This window comes from Neolamprologus brichardi, chromosome 7 (assembly GCF_056152115.1).
Source record: "Neolamprologus brichardi isolate AB-2024 chromosome 7, ASM5615211v1, whole genome shotgun sequence".
Lineage (NCBI taxonomy): Eukaryota > Metazoa > Chordata > Actinopteri > Cichliformes > Cichlidae > Neolamprologus > Neolamprologus brichardi.
The window spans coordinates 60,699,341-60,705,384 of NC_142110.1; positions in this window are offsets into that span (position 1 = coordinate 60,699,341).

Genomic DNA, 6,044 nt, shown 5'->3' on the forward strand with positions numbered 1-6,044 from the left:
TACTGGTCCAAATGGCCCAGAGGAGGAAGCCGGTTGTAAGTCTGGAGGTATGGGACGTGATTGACCTGAGGTGCTGGCCGGAGGACAGCAGGTCAAATAGGTGGTAAGCAGGATGCAAAGACGTCTTGATTCATGCTCATCACCTGGTTTGAGCAGGGAGTCAAGGAGGCCATCTCTGAATCGTGGAGGGGGCCTAAGGGTACATCTTTCGCCATCTTACAATGCTGTGATTGCAGCCTTTCCCCTACTCTCTGTGAATGGCCATTGATTAGTGGTCTTTGATCAATGAGCTTTGAGCTGTTATTGTTGATCAATGGTCATGACAATTTGCATATTAATGATCAAGGAACTAACCTCCCAGCCCATTGTTCCTTCAGTAGTGCTAGTTTCAGTCATTGTGCAAATTTACTGTTTCTAATATTGGGGAAACCTGCAGTCAGCTGAGAATGAAAAAGTCATTTAGATGAGTGATGAAACATTTCTCCCACTGAAAACGCTATGTCCAGATGAACAGAATCAACTTTTAGGGGCAGGAGTTGCATGGCCCTGGTTATACTGAGAGTGCAGGATCAGAAAAATGGTGATGTGCATTGATAAATGAGAATAAACAAGCTGTTCTCCACTCACCCCTCCAAGATGTACTCTTAGTAGTACAAGAAAAATACAAGAATAGTCTGACTACATTGTGCCAAGTGTAAAGTTGGGTGGTGGTCAGGGGTTATGGTGTGGAGTTTTTTTGTTGTTGTTTTTTGGGAGTTTGGCATAGACCTTTAGTTACAGTGAAAGGAACTCTTAGAACTCATAGAAGACATTTTGCACAATTTCATGCTAATTTTAGGAAAACCTCTGCACACCTGAATCAAATGACAAGTGCTTAGAGAAAGAAAATGTAGAAAAACATAATATAATAACATAACTGCTGCTTACCACTGTTTTTATTCAGTTACAACATTTCTGTCTGTGCAACCTTCATCATTTACAGAGAAAAGCACAATTTCATGCTACTAAATTTGTAGGAAGGGTTTGGTGATGGCCCCTTTTTGCTCCAACATGACTGCACACCAGTGCACAAATGAATTAAGGTCCCTAAAGACATGGATGAGTGAGTCTGGTGTGGAAGAACTTGACTGGCCTGCACAGAGGCTTCACCTCAACCCAACAGAACACTTTTGAGTTAAATTAGAGCAGAGACTGTGAGCCGGGACCTTTCATCTAACACCAGTGGGTGACCTCAGCAATGCAGTTCTGGAAGAATGGTCAAAAATTCCCATAAATTCCTAAACCTTGTGGAAAGTTTTCACAGAAGAGTTGGGGCTATTATACTTGTAGAGAGTGGATAGAAGTCATGTTAAGCTCTGCAGATTAAGAATGGGATATCACTAAAAGTGAATATTTTTAGCAATATTGTGTATATGTTTAAGATGTATAAAGATTTTCTCAGTCAGTCACAAACTCCATTGTATGTTTTTGTAAAACTAATTTCAAGACTTTTCAAATGTATCTGAGTTTTCTGAAACTGAAACTATGGAAATTTTCATTTTCAACTTGTTTTTCTTTTCATTTTTTTTCTCAATTTTTTGGGAATTCTTGTCTGGAATTTTTGTCATTATGCTGAAGCTTCTCATCTGAAAAAGAATAACATGTCCATGATTTCTGAAAGCACAGAAGACAAGTGTTTGAGGGGCAACAGATAAGTCCTGAAGGCTTAATTACTAATTACTACTTCATAGGTAATTAGCAGCACAGGGAAGAAGAGAGTTGACAGGATCTACCAACCCCCACCTTTTTCCTGCCACACAACCCCCAATCTCTTGCACCTCATCTATCCCTTTAAAGTATGAGGAGATAACCTGTGAAATGCCCTTTAGCCCCCATGCAGCCATGCAGCCATCCAGCACATGCCATCCCCCATGGATCCACCAGGAGAGGCATGCTAGGCCAGTCCCCTCCCCCAAGAATCACAGAGGACCAGGCCCCAAGTGAACTGGGATGAAGAGAGAGAGAGAGGAGCAGAACAGTGTGAGATGTAAGGACACCCCCCCCCCCCCCCCCCCCCGCCCCCCTTCACCATGACACCTCCAAGCCGGTGAAAAGAAGGAAAAAGAGAAAGGAAAAGAGAAGTGATTTGCATTAAAAAGGAAAGCAGGTGGAGTAGGGGATAGCAAGTTTGGGGGACCAGTGACATTATTGCCAGGAGATCACCTGGTAGTGGAGATTTACCAGCTTGGAAACAGTTATGACGTTTAATTGAAACTGTAATAAAGGGGAGGTCTGAAAGTTTACTGTTATTGTAATTATCTAATTCTATCCAAGCGAATTATCTTATAATATATTTTACTGTGTTGTACATTTGTTTTCATGAAGAGTGAAAAGACTGATTTGGGTCTTTTGTTTTTCCAGTAAAACTTAATAATGTTGGAGTCTAAAACCACATGGATGTGGTTTGAATGGGATAATTGAGAAAAATAATAATTTGGGGTAAGGCTTTAACCCTTAAGGACCCACAGTGACACTGGTGTCACTGCCCCTTTACACTTAGAGACTTGGTTATATATGATTCATTTGATATAAGACCCCCGTAATTTTCATGAAAGTAGAAATAGGTCTGGGCTCTTAAGGGTTAATTTTAATGGTAGCTCTTCACCCTAATATTGTGATGGGAAGATTTTTCCAGCATTTCAGATTGTTATTAATCTTAAATTGCCATATGCGGTAATATACCGTGCTGTAAATCGGGCTGATGTACATCAAACGACCAGCTGATGTCAGATGTTGTGTGACCTGCCTTTTGGCAAAGCAGCTGGCCGGAAATATTCGAGATGGGGCTTCATCACACCATCGCTACTTACCAGGTTAGCAATTAAATGAAAAATCAATAGAAAGGCACTATCAATTTTGATGCTAAACATTTTTTTTATATGTCAGGTTATTTATTTAGTATGTGATGTGTGTTTGTTGATGGAGAGGGTGTGGGAATTTTAATTTGGTAGAGATCATCACCTCTGGTCTTTGGAGTCCATTGTCCAACAGGTATTAGATTTTTCCCTTCTGTAACACACCTGAATAAAACTGGGTGGTTCTTTAACATCTTGTCATGTTCTGTGCATCCCTGTTAACTACCCATAAATTTACCTCAAAAATTGCAATGCATTTTTTCAATAGAATAATTAAAACTTAGTTTCAAGACTTTGCATATATTTTAAAAAGCTTTTGTTTTAATGGTGATTACTAATAGTCAAAGGAGCTTGCAAAGAAAAGCATCTGGACTTCTTTAAGTTGCTTGAAGACGTTTCACCTCTCATCCCAGACAGACACTATCTCTACTTTTAAGATTAGGCTTAAAACTTTCCTTTTTGCTAAAGCATATAGTTAGGGCTGGACCAGGTGACCCTGAATCCTCCCTTAGTTATGCTGCAATAGATGTAGGCTGCCGGGGGATTCCCATGATGCATTGAGTTTTTCCTTTCCAGTCACCTTTCTCACTCACTATGTATTAACAGACCTCTCTGTATTGAATCATAACTGTTATTAACCTCTGTCTCTCTTCCACAGCATGTCTTTTATCCTGTCTTCCTTCTCTCACCCCAACTGGTCGCAGCAGATGGCCCCGCCCCTCCCTGAGCCTGGTTCTGCCGGAGGTTTCTTCCTGTTAAAAGGGAGTTTTTCCTTCCCACTGTCGCCAAAGTGCTTGCTTATAGGGGTCATATGATTGTTGGGTTTTTCTCTGTATCTATGAAGCGCCTTGAGGCGACTTTTGTTGTGATTTGGCGCTATATAAATAAAATTGAATTGAATTGAATTGAATTGAATTGAATTGAATTGAATTGAATTGAATTGAATCCGAGAAGCTTCTTCAGTTCTAAGGTCAAATGGTGGGGAGTCCCAGATTTAAACCTAGTGGGAGTTTCCCCCCACGGAGGAACAAAAGGACCCCCTGATGATCCTCTAATCGCCTGAGCCAAGGTGTGAAACTGGGTGTGGGTCCCAATCAGCCAGGGTTTCGGGTGAGTTCATTGTGAAACCTGGCCCCACCTTATCATGCGAATTCCTGAGGTCAGATAGCCCAGGATGTGAGTGGGCATTAAGGCGTCTGGGAAGGGATCTCAAAACTGGATTAAAGATGGCAGAGAGTTGGTGTCGTAAACCACCGCCTCTGTTCAAAGATGGTCGCTCACAGTGGACATAGATGGCTTCTTTCACTGCTCTTTCAAACCATCTGTCCTCTCTGTCCAAAATGAAAACATTGGCATTCTCGAAAGATGTTCACAGATGTTCACGTTATTCCTTTAGCTTTAAGGTCTTTGGAATAAATTATCGTTTTTGTTTGTTTCAATGTACATTTGTGACTGTGGGGGAAAATAGTTTTGGCTTATTTTAAGTGCATATTTAAGTTTCAATCAAATCAGAATTGTTGTCTGAGTAAAACTAATTTAGCTGTAACAAATTAGAGTAATTTGTAAAACTTGTAAAACGTGTTACTCTGTCTGCCCTTGTGTTCCCTCGCTGACAAGTTGGTTCAAAGTTCAAAAAATGTAGTGTACAATAAAAACATTTGAAATATATTTTTTAAACTTTACTTCACATAACTTGTCACTCTTTGTCACACTTTTTTTCCACATGCAATTTTTAACCACATGGTGTCAGGATTGATCACTCAATGGTGGCTATATATTTTGCCTTTCAGGAGACCTTAAAATTCCATTTGAACAATAATCTCCACTCAGCCTCTGACTCCGCCTTCACCCACTTTATTTCAGGATTAGGTTTGGTCCAGGTGCCAGCACTCCTAACTGAGGCAGAGCTGGAGCAGTAGGATCGTAGGATGGCACTATTAAGTCAGGGTTTTAAATAACAAAAGAAAAGAGAGACAGGGGTGGAAATTAAACTCATAGCGAATTTCATATGAAATAAACTGACAGACTTTCCTCTTATTCCTTTATTTTTAGCAAAGAATAATGTGTTTGTGTTATTTTAGTCAACATGTAAATGGTACTGGCAGATCCAATGTACACATCTATACTAAATCACTTATTTAGTATAGATAAAATAACTGTATTATTTTGGATATATTTTACATACTATATGACTGTGCAGGTGGTGAAAGCTTTCAGTAAGCTAAATGAGATTAAAACCTATTTGAGTTCCACTAGGTCTCAGGACAGAGTTGTCTATACTTTGAAAAGTGCTATCCTGAGGAATGGTAAATGGACTGCTTCTTATATAGCACTTTTCTACTCTGAGCACTCAAAGCGCTTTACATAACTTGCCTCATTCACCCCAGCACTTTTTCCATGCTCTTTCTACCTAGTAGTTTCTATCAAACATTCACACACATTCATACTCTGATGGATGCATCAGATAGCATCTCATAGTATCTTGCCTAAGGATATTTGGCATGCAAACTGGAGTAGACAGGGATCAAACCACCAGCTTTCCAATTAGTAGGTGACCTGCTCTACTACCTGAGCTACAGCTATCATTTAAGTCATATTTGCCAATAAAAAAAAAAAACCTGTTTAAGCAGTAAAAATACATATCTACTTATCTTAACTTTTCTTGAAACCATCTTCAGCTTCATCCCACAGTCCAAAAACATGAAATTAATGGGGTTAGATTATTTGGTTGTTCTAAATTGTCCATAGCCGTCTCTGTGTGATAGTCCTGCATCAGACTGGTGACCTGTGTACCCCGCCTCTCGCCCTTTGGTAGCCAGGATAAGCTCCAGTGAGCCTGTGGATGAGGAAAAAATAAAATAAAATAAAAAATAAATAAATAAATATATATATATATATATATATATATATATATATATATATATATATATATATAATGTAAGAAATTATAATTATAATGTAATTATAATGTAAGAAATTAGTTGCACATATCTCATGAATCTTGCATGAATGAAAAAAAATCGATTTATCTGTACAGAATGTTGATCCATGTCTGCACAGCTGAACAACATTTTTAAGATGGCATGATTTACAATATTAAGTGGTGGAGCCCAATGTTGTATTTTTTTTTCACGGGGTCCCGAATGCCTG